General features: G+C 40.2%; 1 long non-coding RNA gene across 1 annotated transcript in view; it reads right to left on the bottom strand.

Annotated features, from left to right (window-relative positions):
- Positions 1-401: 401 nt before the first annotated feature.
- LOC117054915 overlaps positions 402-14,044 on the bottom strand; it is a 100,190-nt gene continuing 86,547 nt past the window's right edge. The window contains exon 3 of the long non-coding RNA XR_004427554.1: positions 402-478. This is a non-coding gene — a long non-coding RNA (uncharacterized LOC117054915). The remainder of the gene's footprint in view (positions 479-14,044) is intronic.

Raw genomic sequence — 14,044 nt, forward strand, 5'->3', positions numbered from 1 at the left:
TCTGTTTTGTGTGTGTTTAATTCCTGTTCCTTAGCACAATTAGCTAAGCATTCAAGAATGCATGAGTCAACTATTATATGTGTTTACCTCTGTCAGCGAGCCCATTATCTTCACTATTATTCTCCTCAAGCACAATTTTAGTTTACTTTCGTTTGTATCTCTTTTGGTAATAATAATAATAATTTATATATCATTTTAGAGTGCTCAGTAGCTGCACATGCACAGTTTCAATACACCTTACAATAGCGCTGTTAGGTGCCTCACTATTATTACCCGGATATTGCACAGAGGTGACTGAGGCACAGGGCGTTGCCTAAACCATCTAATCTCAGTCATTAAGGCTGCAATCTGATACACACTTACCTCGGAATAAGTCCCATGCAATTCAGTGGGACTTACTTCTGAGCAGACACGCATGGGATTACATCTTTGGTCACTGTGGAACACCAGCTTTCTCTAGAATGGAAGTTTCACACACCTGAAAGAGTAAAGGGTTTAGGTTATTTACCATTTTCTATGTTTATATGTTTCCCTTTCTCCCAGAGGAGCTCAGGGTGGTTCCAACATGGTAAAATATGATGAATCTCAAAGTAACAATTTCAATTCTGTATGTAGGTCTATTATGGTGGCAAATTATAATTCCCTAAAGAGTGCTTTACTTCTGTTAGCCAACGGCATTACAGACAACATCTAAACTAAGAACAAATAAAGGAACATCCAATAGATTGAGGAGAGCAGCAAACAATTCCTTTTCCTCCATTTGTCAAGGGATTGTCACAGGTACAAAATGTTAATTAAAACTGCTGTATTTTTTTTCATAACTTTCATGGCAAGTATGATTTCAAATTTCCAAATGCTTTCAACACTGAGAGGTGAAAAATTGGAGGACTGTGGATTTATGAGCCCAGATTTTAATTTGGTGGAAACTGGATTTGAGCTGAAATTCATGGAAAGCCCTCCCCCCCCCCCCCGAGAAAATTTCTGATGCGGTACTTCTGTTTTCTTACCACCCTAGAAAAAGACCTCTTTGCAGAATTTTCTCCAAATATTCTCCTCCATTTCCCCCTCACAATACCACAGAATAACGGTAGACCACAGGCATTGTGGAGAATGGGAAATGGTTGCCAGGCTGCCAGCTTGGAAGTGCCAACAAACAAACAAACAAACCTCTCAGGAGGAAAACCAAAACTAAGAACCTGTGCTACTACACTGTTACTGGTAAGCCTCACCCACTCCCACCCCCGCCAAAATTTGAATATTTATCTTCTTCCAGAATGAATTTAATGAAATGGCTTCTCCAGTTCCTCTTCTCATGAATAGGGTGAATAATAATGTTTTACACACAGCTCTAGTGAAAACCAGGTTTTATAGCAAAAAAAGCGGGTTTTGTGTCTCTTTTTTCAAGAGAGAATTTCAGTTGTGAAAGAAAACGGAGCAGAAAACAGTTTAGCAAACATTCAGATGAGAAACCACTTTTCTTTCAATATGATCAACATACCTACATATATACTGCTCTAGAGGGAAGGTGTGATACCTGGATGATAACCTCTACTGCTTCTTTCCTGTGGGTTAGTACCAATCTGAGATGCTGTCCCATTCTAAAAGTGACCTGAATCATTTATACTGGCAGAAATTCCACCATCCTCTGGTGTCCGAAGGTCTTCTGTTGCCCTCTCTTGATTGCTTCCTCTTCAAGTTTGAACCCACAAATACAGATTAGACGCACACACTCCACACTCTCTCTTCCATATAGAGAGGGGGCAGGGGATGGATCTCTTCTTCTCAGCGCTGAGCTGAGAGGACAGATTAATTCTTTCCTCTCTGCTCAGTGCTGAGATGGGACAATTTCTCCACCTAAGCACTATAATGTTGGGAGAGGTTTATGAAATCAAATTTAGGGAATCAAACATATAAGAACCTAGATAAACAGCAATTAAAATTGTTTAGTTAACAGAAAGATCAGACCTGGGTATTTGTCTTTTTTATTTTATTTCCATCTTTTATCTATGAGAGAAGAAAAGGAGAGGTTTCAGATATAGTACTTGAGTTCCATCCCCGACCCTGGAAGTAATATTTAAAAAGCATTGTCTAAAAATCCTGTTTTATTTATTCATTGCTTTTACAACAGAAAGTGTTTTTAACATTAAAAACCCAGAATTCCTTATTATTTTATTTCCAGTTAAAAATTCAGATTGGATGCTCAATAACTCGTGTTCATGATTAACTGACAGGTGGAATTATCTGGAGAAATTGAACACTTTGCTGTCTTAACAAGTAGCAGCTTTTCAATCTCTGACATGTGTTTGCCTTGTGCTATCTGTATTATATTTTCTGAAGAAGGTCGACTCCTCTGATCTAAGCAATGTAGCAGTTAAGGGGGTATATATAGTATCTTAGCAGCAGTTGCAATGTTAGTAGTATGTAGCAGAATAATCTTATTCTTTGACATAGACTTTTCTGTTAATAACAGTATTTTGAGAGAAATAAATGAAATTCCTATATTCCCTTTATTGTTTGCTTTTTGCTAGAACTTTTTTAAGGCTCTAAGAATGGTGATGTCTGATTGACACAATATTTGGTTGCAATCTATTAAAATTTCTACCTGCATGGTCTCCTTTCAAGGGCTTTGCTAGGTACTTAAAGGACTTGGTAGCCATCCTGGGTGGAAAAGAATCCAAACTGGTGCAATGGTTAAGATTGTGTTGTTACTCATCATGAGGTTTTATATGCTTACCATTCACAGTGGTATAGTTGCAGGGTGGTGCTGATTTGGATTTTGGGGCACACTGCCACAGATGTGGCATCCCATCAGCTCCAGCCAGCATAGACAATTGTCAGGATGATGGGAGTTGTAGTCTGACAACATCTGGAGGGCCATAGGTTCTGGCCTTGGCCAAAGATGTTGCATTGTGTTACACTTGCATTTTCATACCTCAGAAGGGCCTCTCAGTACATTCTGCAAAAAATGGATATAGTTGGCAAAATTGTGCACAGAATAAGCAGATTAAGAGGAAAGGGTATGCAAATGCATTGAAATTTTTGTATGAATTTTAAGGAAAGGATGTGCAAACTGATGCAGAAATAGTGCAACTTCAGATTGCAGAAATATACCAGCACTGACAATTTTGTCAATACCTAGCATTTTCAGAAACACAAGGGATAGAGCAACCTTTTGGTGAAAAGGTGTTTTTATGTGTTGCTCTGTGCTTATGTCCAATAATGATATTCTCTTCTTGAAAACTGACTTTTCCTTTATTACTCTATGAATCCATTGGCATCATAACCCTTCCTATTCACCAGGTATAAAGCCTTGATCTGACCTGCTCACCTATCTGGAACCTAAACATTTCTTTGGAAGCCTGTTTTTGTATGCCCTCACCAAATGATGTATGGTCAGTGGCATATCAATTGTGGAATTCCCTTCTCCTAAGAGCTCACCTTGCACCTACATTATAGTCTTTTCAGCTCCAGGGTAAGAGCTTTTTATCTACCTGTGTTTGAAGATCATTTTAAGATCTTCCGTTTTCTTGGCTTTTCTGTGTTAAGTTATAGTTTGCTGTCGCTGGCTATATTTACAGTGGTACCTCGACTTACGAATTTAATGAGTTCCGAATGCACATTCGTAGATTGAAAAATTCATAAGTCGAAAAAAGCGATTTCCCCATAGGAATGCATTGGAAACGAAAAATTCAGAAAAATTCGTAAGTCAAGTAAACCGCATCTAAAATTCGTAAGTCGAGTAAACCCCATCTAAAACCGCCAAGGATGTCCTTCGGATGTTGAAAAATTCATAGGCGTGCGGGCACTTTTTTCATTTGTAAGTCAAAAAATTCGTATGTCAAGTAATTCGTAAGTCGAGGTACCACTGTAGTTACCTAATTTTGTACTTTGGTTGGCTTCATTTTGTTTATTTTTAGAGTTCTTATTGTCTTTTATTGTTAACTGCCCAGAGAACATTGTTAATTGGTGATAAATGAAATAAATAAATACCTTTGAGTTCTTCCTTTCTGTTATCCTCCTTATTCAATCTGCCACCAAATTATATCTCTTCTCCCAACCCAAAGTGTAAAAAGCAGGGTGTATGCATCAGGTTCAGCATCAAAGTGGGGGGCACCTTAGAGAGTTTGGGTGCCTTTCAGAGGTAAAGCAGGATCTAATGAGGTGTCATGAGTTGAAACAGGGACCCCTGAAGTACCTTGTGGTGCAAACAAGCATCTACTAAAAGTGAAAGTAGTGCCTGTAAGCTTACCATATATGAAGTAATGGAGAGATGGGAGATGGGAGAGCAAAATAACACAATAGGAAGGAGGTATAGGAAGAGTTATTTGTGACTGACAGAATATGCCTGTAATCAGAGAGCGTGGTTTTACTCAGAAAGCAAATCCATTTGAGTTTTCCCCATCCCCAAATCAACTTAAAAGTGCCTAGCACAAATGCCCCTGGACCTATTCCTAGTAAGTTACCAGGGGAACCTCTCTTGTGTCTGCAATTTTCAGACAAATTATCCACAAAACACTGACTAGGAGAGAAAAAGTTTTTTTTTTTTTTTTTACCCACTCTAAACCTGTAACAGCTATCCCTGCAACTATCCTGGCAGGATTAATTCTCTCAGAAGGAGCAAAAATGCCTGCAAATTTCATCCAGTTCTGCCTCCCTTTTTATATAAACACACACACACACACACACACACACACACACACGAGAAACTTTAAAGGTGTTCAGTACAAAAGCCCTTGGACCTATTTGCCTGTAGTTTATTAGGCTTTATCCCCTTTGGAGTGGTTACTATGTCTGCAAATTTAATCCACTTATATAAAAAGGCAAAATTATAACTTTTTAAATGTACTGAATAGTGAAGCGGGAGAACAAATTGGGCAGCTTACAAAGCACATCAGCCTTGTTGATTCCAGTATCCTTTTGGTCAGGACCAGAACTGGAGGTAGCGATAGTCTTCAAACAATTATTAAACCTGCCTCCTCAGTAATGACATGGTCTGGCCCTAGTGTAACTCCTCTTCCTACCCATGATAATTGAGATTGGGGTGTCCCAGTGCATCCTCCCTAGTGGAACCTGCCCCAGCCATTCTGTTTGCTGGGGTCCATTCCCAGACAGCCCTGCCCTCCACCCTTAAAACAAAATAACTTAACTAAAAAAGAGAGCTAAAAATACAATGCAAGTTAAAACAACTACAGATTAATACAAGGGGGCTTGCCCACACCCTCATCCCACCCTCAAAAGGCCACCTGAAAGGGATGACCCCCTTTGGTGTCACCCCCTGGGGGGCAGCCCTGCCCCCAGGGCAGGCAGGCTGCCTTTATAATGCTGCCCCAGCAGCTGTTCCCAATGTGCCTGCTTGCCCAGGGCCCTGGTCCCTGCAGAACTCTCTGCAGTCATCTTCGCTGCTGTAGCCCAAACTTTTTCTATATGCCACCTCATATTTCTGGGATAACAACTGGAAGGCTGCTACTCCGTTGTGGTTGGTTCCCAAAAGGGCTGGCAGACTGAAGTCAGTGGGGCAGTGCCCTATTCACTCTAATCCTACTTATTCTATCCAACTCACAGCAAGGGGAAAATATAGATGTAGTACACCAGAGTTAATTAAAAAAAAACTAATCAGAACTAGAGAGGAAAATACAGCTGCATCAAATTTGACTGGGGCTGAGAAGTGTGACAGAAGTAATCTGAAATGAGACTGAAGGGGTATCTAAACATTGTACCAGAGATTTAACATAAGACCAAACACTCACCTCAGGAAAAATAATAATGCCACAGAAGCCCAACAGCAATACCTGAATTACAATCTTACTATACCATTTATATCCATTACTGTCGGACTTTCCTAGAAAGGGTGCTCAAGTTCCTTCTTAATTGGTATAAATCACATTAAGGGAAGAAGAGTTAATGTTTGGCACACTGAAACCTATATACCAGGCTTTAAACCTAGATCAGGTATTCCGAAACATGTGACAGTAGCTTATATCATGTGAAAAGGCACAAGTCAAGTGGAAAAGATGTATATGAGCTTATCCAGACTTGAGCTAAGCAATGCAATTAATCCTTACAATAAAAAAAATCCCACCTTGTGAGTTCTACCTTGCATTGGATTTCAAAAGACCCAGATTTCAATGAAAGATATTAAATCTGAAACCAGCTCTAGCTTGGGCTTTATTTCTGTGCTCAGAGTGAGATTTTTCTAAAACATACATCCAGATTACTTCTTCTGCTGACAAAGTAAATGAACGCTGTAGCTTTGACCTTACCCACCCACCTACCTTCCCTTTAAGAGAGAGAGAGAGAAAGAGAGAAGAAAGAAAAAGCTTTCCACTGAGTGACCCTAACATTTTAGCAGAGCATCTGGTTACATCCTTAACAATAAAGACTATTGAAGGTTGCATCTTGGAAGAAACCGTATCTCTAAAATTTCACAAAAGCAAAAAATCAAACACTTGGAAAGTACACCAAAATTAGTCAGGAAAAGTTGAAGCTATTATTCTACTTAGAGCCTCAAATAGTAACATCTCTTTAATAATAACTTTCCCCCCCATTTATCACAAATGATAACAAAAAAAAAGTCTGAGGCAAGATATTAACTTGCAAGTATGAGTCTTAAAGGGCAAAAAAAATAAAAAATATTATGTCCAAGCATTTCGCAAGAACAAAAGGGCAAAAAACTGCCATGAGTTTATGAAAGTGAAAAAGGGTTGTGATTGAAATCAGATGAATAAGCTACCTCTTTCAAAAGGAAATAGATCTATGAGTCCTATAGAGTGTGGTCCCACTGAATTCTATGGGGCTAACTTCCAGGTAAGTAGTATGGGATTACTGCCTTATTCAACCTGCTTTGCTGGAAGGGGATTGCCAGGTGAACAGGGGCATCTCCAAACAGAAAAGCAAAATGTGTTGACTACTATCCAGGTGAGACTTCGATTGCTTTCTTTTGTAACTGAGAGTGGAAAAAGAGGAGGAGAAATACAGTACTGAATGAGCACTGCAGTTTTTTTCTCTCAAGGTCTGGAAAATAAATCCATGTAGGTATGATTGGAAGGATCTATCTGATATAAGACATTTCAAGAGGAGGTTCCCCACTTAACATTGTTTTCCTTTCATCCTGAACTTATGAGTTGCTCTACAATCAAATTCCAAAGAGTTAGCTGTGCAAGCAAAGCAGTAAAGATTCCTGTGACACTTTGTGCACTAAGGTTTCATGGAGTAGAGCCCACATCATGTGATGAAGATGGTGACACTTGCTAGTCCATAAAAGCTGATGTCACACTAACCCTCACCCCTCTCCCACCTGTTAGTCTTAGACTGTCATTAGGATATAGTCCGGTTTCACCCAATGCCTAAGCCAAACCGTTCACATCTGTAACCAATAAAGTTGTGGCCTAATTTATCCCATTAACCCAAAATATTGGTGTACATGTGTTTATTATCTTAGGAAACTGCGGGGGACCTGGGGCCTCACCACGCAACCAGCAGAGGCAGGGAGTTAGTACTAACCAGCCAGTTTCTCTTATCTGTCCCCAATCCCCTCAGGCCAATTTTGGCAGGTGGGCGAGGCAACTCACCTGTCCATCACCTGGCATAATTAGCTGCCAAACATGAAGCACAAGGCAAGCAAAGCACTTTGCTCAGTGGTTCTTAAATGCTTGATTGATGGCAGGTGCAAAGCAAGTGGGCATGGCTTTCGCCAAATGGCCTCACAGGCCAAATGAGAAGGCATTCAAACATGTGTCCCATTGAAAGGAATGCTGTGTGAGAAAATGGCATCTGTGCTAGTATGAGCATTCCTATGTGCATTGGATATCCACCCACAGTTCTTGGGTTCAGCAAGTGATAAGTGCCCAGAAGCTTAGTTATGTGAGTGGATCGTTTTAGCCACTTAGCTCTAGCTGCATAAAGGTACCAGTGTTTTTGTTGGAAGTGCAACAGCAGAGATCATTCCATGTGCAACTAGAGTGTTAATTAAGTTAGTATGAAAGTCAACTAGCCAAGTGGGAGAGGTGGAGGTGTTGCTTAGCAACCAGACAGACTGACATGATGTTTGCTGAGGTAGCATGTGTCCTGATCAGCTGTGTGGTTCTCGGTATATATATATATATATATATATATATATATATATATATATATATGATTCATTCAGACCAAGATATGCAAAAATAATGCTATGTCACAGATACAGCACAAATAAGATGATATGTATTAGAGGCAGGATGGGGAAATCAAACCCTGGATCCAGAGGTTCCCAAAGAGTTAGGCCATTTAATGTGTTGCCTTGCTAATAGGTAAGGTAAAAGGTAAGGTAAAGCAGTGTTTTTCAACCTTTTTTGGGCAAAGGCACACTTGTTTCATGAAAAAAATCACGAGGCACACCACCATTAGAAAATGTTAAAAAATTTAACTCTGTGCCTATATTGACTATATATAAAGTAATTTTCCCACGGCACACCAGGTAACATCTCGCGGCACACTAGTGTGCAGTGGAACAGTGGTTGAAAAACACTGAGGTAAAGGACCCCTGGACCACTCAAAGGTGACTATGGGTTTGTGACTCTCATCTCGCTTTCAAGCCAAGGGAGCCGGAGTTTGTCCACAGACAGCTTTCCAGGTCAAGTGGCCAGCATAACTAAACCGCTTCTGGCACAATGGAACACTGTTACGGAAACGGGAACACATGGAAACACCGTTTACCTTCCCACCAGAGTGGTACCTATTTATCTACTTGCACTGGCGTGCTTTCCAACTGCTAGACTGGCAGGAGCTGGCACAGAGCAACGGGAGCTCACCCTGTTGCGGAGATTCGAACTGCCGACCTTCTGATCGGCAAGCCCAAGAGGCTCAGTGGTTTAGACCACAGCACCACCCACGTCCTTGCTAATATGCAGTCTCCACAACATTGTTCTATGTTGCTCCTGGAGCCTTATTTGCCCCAACGGGGTTCCTCAAGTTGCGCCCGGTGAGAAAATGGAAGCAGTCAATAGACACTGAGGTTGCTGGCTTCAGAGAGAGAAAGATTTATTTCTGCATGCAGAGGCACTTGCGGTGTTCAGACACCCAATCAAGTACAAAACTAGTCAATTTTCAGACAGTTCTTATAGACAGTTCTCTGGCTCTCCCCACCCCAGGAATCTGCCTCTTGTACATCCTTGTCCACTTAAGGAACATTTCCTGTTGTACATTTCCTGTTGTACATATAGGGCAAAATGACATTTAGCCCTGAGTTGGTTCATGCGCTAACATGCTCACTCCAGCAAGGCCATCCTATCTGTCTCTGACCTAGACAATTCCTCTTTGTGCAAGGTTGATCTTCTACTGTTATCTCCAGACTCTTAGTCATAGCTTACACAGTAAGGAGTGCAATGCAGATCAAAGTTCACAGCAAAAGCCTCCATAAGAAAGAGTTCTCTTATACTTCTGGACTAACAGTACATTCAGGTAAATATATACAGGTTAGCTAATTAACCCCTTCATTCCCACAATAATCCCCAAATAGAGAAGACATGCACTGACCATTTAATATACATTATCCCAAATGGATGTTGTCTACTTGTATACATCATCAGGTAAGTACGCATGTTGAGCATGTAACATAAGGAATCATTTTTATGCTGCACATTTGTGTGTGTGTTCCTTGCACATTCATGTGAAAGTGCACTGAATATGAAAATCGTATATTTTCTGACTACGCACACACCAACCAAAGTAGTAGCAGGATTGGTTTATTCTCCCTCAGAAGGTACATCAGTCAACAAGAATGTGTTGGGTGCGCTTGCATTGAGATTTTGAGCCCCTTATATCAGTTATTCATATACACTTCAAGAGGCATCAAGAGTGTATGCATGCATGCTACACATTTTCCTGGTTAGTGTGTATTCAGTTCAGAGTTTTCTGGCTACATAAGATTTTTACATACTTTACAGCTACCACAGACACCTGAATGCAATACTTGGTACCCAGGGACATCATTTAAATTTGTTACTCTGTCTGAAAACTTTGGGTCCATAAACCAATGAAGAGATTACCTTCATCTATATGCAGTTTCAGGATTTTGCTTCTGTCAGGCAGGTAATATTTTCTGTTCAACGACTAATGTAAGCATTATCAGCATACCTTTGCACAGTACATATTAGGAGGAAAATATATATTTAACCAATTCCGAGCAACTTAAGTGGGGAGGAAAAAAATGATGAACTAAAAATTCTCATATGAGCCATGAGAGAGCTCTCTGCAAGATATAACCGTGTAGCTTGGTTCCCAGTGAAGTAAAAGCCACGACACACTCTGGTTGCAGCTAAAAAGCCAGCTTTGCACTATTATTTCCACTTCATTGAGAGTTTATACCACATGACAAAACCCCCACAGGCCTGTTTCCCTTCATATATAGATGCACATTAATCAGGGGGAGCTCTACTAAACTCAGCTGAGCAACACTGTTGGAGATATGTGTGAGAGAAGCAAATCAGGTACTACAAATCTAATTGCAAGGCAAGTTGCTCAAATAGAGAGTGGTTGCTAAATTTATGCATCTCAAATGTGGCCTGCAGTGTACTGGTAGGGTATGTGATATCATAAACTATGGACACGTAGTGGTAGAATGCATGCTTTGCCTGTAAAAGGACCCGGGGTTCAATCCGAGGTGACACTGGGGAAAACTCCTGCTTGAAACTCTGGAGAGGTGTGGAGACAATACTGAACAAGATGGGCCAGTTGTCTGACTCAGTATAAGACAGCTTCCTATGTTCTTTTGACTCTATGGATGCAATGCAGGGAAATGTAGGAATGCTTAAATCATCAGTGGGGCTCAAGCATGACTGTTTCTGGGTTGCATCCCACAGGGCTGCATTCCCAATTACGATTGTCTGGATTGGGCCCTGTCTGCTGTCCTTATCACTCATACTGCATCAGATATATGGTGAATACAACTGCAGCGCAGCATTTGACTGGGCAGGTTTCTTGTTGTATGCTAATTACCTGACAAGACACCCTTCTTGTCTAGACTAGCCAGATGTCCCTAAATGGCCCATAGAGATTCATGGCCAGACAAATTATCTGTATCTGAACCTTAGTGGCTCATCTTTTAGATGCATCAGCAGGGGGGAAATGGCTATTAAAATCATACTGGATTGTGTATCTATCTAGAATGTAATTCATAATCATAATTATAAATAAAAACACTGGCCACATATAGAGTTCTTAGGTACGTTAATTCTGTTTTTCATATCATGGACCTTACTCACAAACAGTGTTGCATTAACCGTGTAACCTGGAGATGGTCAGATTCAAGCTAATTTATGCCTAAAACCATTTTCTCAGGAGTAACTCCCAGTGATTTGAACAGAACTTGCTTCCAGATCACTGTGCTTATGATCATAGCATTCGGTCCCACAGACCCTGAGCAGGAAGAAACTGATTCAAATTCAAGCACTCTAGCCAATCCCCTTTTGTTATGTATTTAAAATCAAGTATTGTAACAGAATTAGTATATGGACCATACTGTACAGCAGATACACAGGAAGAAATCTAAGAGATGGGCTGGTGTCTAAAATCTGTTTGCTACTTTAATATTAATATGGTGTATCCACACTTGGATTAGAAAAAGATACAGTAATCCTCAAACCACTTTATTTCAAAATGCCTCTATTAAATGGAACTATCCTGTGAGGAGTAGACTGAAAATCATAACCTTAAAAGGCTATGATTTCATTTTTGTACAGAGGTAAATAGGAAGTAAGTCCCAGAAGTGAGCTGTATACAAGTGTAAAAACCATTGAAATGTGAGTGCAAAATTTAGCCTTTAGCAATAGCATGCATCATTTCTGTGATAACTGGAAGATAGCTGTAGAAGATCAAGTGATTCTGAAATACTCATGCAGCCTTTTAAATAAAAATAAAAATAAATTTACAAAACTGAAATACCTTCAAAGTTGCTTTTGTCTATTAAATAATCCCACCCCTTCAAAAGTCTATGTTCCACAGTTTCAGCTATAACTCTCTCGTGGGAATAAGGGCTGGCACAATAAATAGAGCCAATGCATTGTTGTTGCACTCAAGTCTTTGACTTATCTTTGCCAGAATTTTACTCTGAGCTGCTACCTCAGAGTTCTAAGGTAACGCATTTCAAAGAACTTGGAAAGTGAAGAGATGTTTTCTTCACTATGGTATTACTCTACTTTATTTAAAAAAAATAATGATAATCTCAAACTAATCGAAGAAAAATCAATTCAGCATATTATTATTATTTTAAAAAGAATAAAACAAATTATTGCTTAAATGATTCTGCTTACCAGAAAAGTACACAGAAAAGGAGAAAAATAGCTCAGGCTTGGTTGAAAGACTAAAAAAAATGCACATGAATCAATTATGAAAAAGAGAAGGTCCCTTTGAATGAGGAAAAGCTGATTGGAATTAAGATAGGCTTTGTTCATATCTGCAAGGTACAAGGAGAGGACTTTTCAGTGGAACAGAAAAGGGGGATTTGGGAGTGTTTGGCTGCTTAGTGCTATAGTGCTTTAGAGCCCATGTGAAAATTTGCTGCTAGCTATTAATCATCATTGTGCCCCTGCAAAGAAGCTGTTACAATGATGACTATATGTCATTATATTCCCACTGTATGTAACGAATCAGAGAGCTGGGAAAGTTGGCTAAGAGCGGCTGGCAAACTTTTTAGCAGCGGAATCTATTTAAATAAATTTACATCACATTTGCTACTTTCTCTGGTATGGGAATCATACTTTAAAATGAAACAATATGCTGTGTTCATGGGCCCTGATCTTTTATTCTCCTGTCTCTGAGCCTCCTTTCCAGGTCAGCCTTTGCCAGCAATGACAGCATGCTTTTCTCATAGCGTCTCCTTCTCATAGCCTTTGGTTGCTTTCAAGTTCAATTTGGCACAATAAAGTTGTTATGCATGACAGTTTGGAGAGCAGAATAGGTGGTGTCTGAGCCCGCTGTGTCGCTACAAAGTGGGTTCATTCTCTGCAGGCCAGCTCAGTTACTGAAGCCTTGCTGGTGGGACACTGCACTGGACTTCCAGACGTTTCCATCCTGACCAAAACAATTAGCTTCAAACGGCAAGAAGCCGCAGGGTCGTCCTCTCTTTCAGTGAGACTCCACCATTTAATGTGCTGCAGTGGATTTCAAATTCATGTTGATTTATCCAGTTGTACCCCTCTTTTTGATGCTCTTCATATATATATATATATGTAGGTATACAGATGTGTAAAAGGAACGGGAGGCAGGCGGAGTTTGAGGCTTGCCCGGCTCAAGAGTTTCATTAGAAAGTCCAAGCCATTGTTTTATGTTTGTTTTCACAAAGGGAATAGACACGAAACATGTCAGCCTTAATTCTGTTAGGCTGGAGTGGCTAAAAGAGAGCCCTGAGGTTCTAAGGACTGGACCTGAAAGGAAGTGTCTCCTCTGGTAAACATCAACAAGCCAAACAATAAACAAGCCTTAAAATGCTAAAGTTGTCAAGTCGGTTATCTGTTATAAAAAAATTCACCGTGAGAATTTTTGTAAACAAACAAATAATGAATGCACCTACTTTGGGCTTAATAGTGACCAATTTAAAATAAAAGAGATCTCATTCCCCCCTCCTAGTAAATTCAAGATGGCAACAAACCATTGATCTAATGCAAGAGTACACCAGCACTGCAGCATCATGTGGATCCCTCAAAAGACTTTGGCAGAACAAGTTCCATCAATGCAAGTAATGCTTCCAGTGGTAACTGTGCTGTGGGCGGCTAGAATCTAGGCACTGAGAAAAGCCTCCTCCTTAACAATACCGGTCTGAAATTTAAATAACAAAGCAAATTCCAAGCTTCAGTCCATCACCCACTCATTCCAGATCTGATGTACACCAATAGGATTGTTCTTCAGATATGATTCTTTTTCCAGTGTTACCTGGATTGAACCTGGGACCTTTCGCACACAAAGCCTGCATTCTTTCCTTGAGCTGCAACCCTTTCCAACCTCCTCTATCCTTGCAAAAAGTGTTGCACTGTAAAATCTGTCTTCACATACTTGAAGCAACCTCAGATTGGCA

This window comes from Lacerta agilis, chromosome 11, assembly GCF_009819535.1.
Source record: "Lacerta agilis isolate rLacAgi1 chromosome 11, rLacAgi1.pri, whole genome shotgun sequence".
NCBI classification, from domain to species: Eukaryota; Metazoa; Chordata; class Lepidosauria; order Squamata; family Lacertidae; genus Lacerta; species Lacerta agilis.